At 41.9% G+C, this 773-nt stretch overlaps 1 long non-coding RNA gene across 1 annotated transcript in view; it reads left to right on the top strand.

Moving 5' to 3' along the window:
• The window catches only part of LOC123966753, a 1934-nt gene extending 1263 nt beyond the window's left edge, over window positions 1–671 (top strand). The window contains exons 2-3 of the long non-coding RNA XR_006824064.1: window positions 239–283; window positions 612–671. This is a non-coding gene — a long non-coding RNA (uncharacterized LOC123966753). The remainder of the gene's footprint in view (window positions 1–238; window positions 284–611) is intronic.
• The last annotated feature ends 102 nt before the right edge of the window (window positions 672–773 follow it).

Here is a 773-nt window from a genome sequence, read left to right as displayed (position 1 = left end):
ATCCTATTGTTTGTATCCGCAGGGCTACCGAGGAGTCTCGGGCAACAGGGTGAGTGACTCAGGGCTGCTGGAATGTAAAGTCTAGAGCCAGTTAATCTAAGAAGTGATGTGAAGTGTTGCATTTACTGCAGAGTGTTTGGACAAATACTTAAGTCCACGAAATATTTTAGTTTGGAGTCTTAACATTAACAAAGGACGGCAGTGAGATGTGACAGTTGCTTCTCATCCGTTGCTACAGGGAGAGAACGGAGAAGACGGCCTGGAAGGAATCGACGGCGAGCAGGTACGAATATCAACATCTTGGTAGTTTAAAGAAAGCCATTAGATGATTAATGCTTTAGGCAAGTATCAAATGAAGTACTCTATTGGTATCGGTATCACTTTAAGGGTACTGGTTATGATACTGGTATTGTTTGATAATTTTAGACAAGGTTACAAGATGTTTTTGTAAAATAGGGACAGACGGGGGGGCAAAAATAATGATTTCTGTTTAGCGAGGCTAGTAAAATCAGGAGATGTACAGTAGATGTGTGGTTTTTGTTTTTAGTAATGCGCAGGAGGGGGTTTCGGCTTCTCTGTACTGAGGTGTATTTCTGGTTTTGTGTTTGCAGGGAGAGACGGGACTTGATGGAGCTCGAGGAGATAAAGGACACCCAGGAAACCCAGTAATCAAACTTGTTTTTCATTTCCCTGCACGGTGGTACTCGTTTTGTCTTTGGGTTGTGGAGAGCAATTTATATTAAAGGATGTTTAACGTTTAATCAGCTCAAGTA

Source organism: Micropterus dolomieu, unplaced genomic scaffold (genome assembly GCF_021292245.1).
Source record: "Micropterus dolomieu isolate WLL.071019.BEF.003 ecotype Adirondacks unplaced genomic scaffold, ASM2129224v1 contig_14166, whole genome shotgun sequence".
Lineage (NCBI taxonomy): Eukaryota > Metazoa > Chordata > Actinopteri > Centrarchiformes > Centrarchidae > Micropterus > Micropterus dolomieu.
This window is presented reverse-complemented; position numbering and strand designations above follow the sequence as displayed.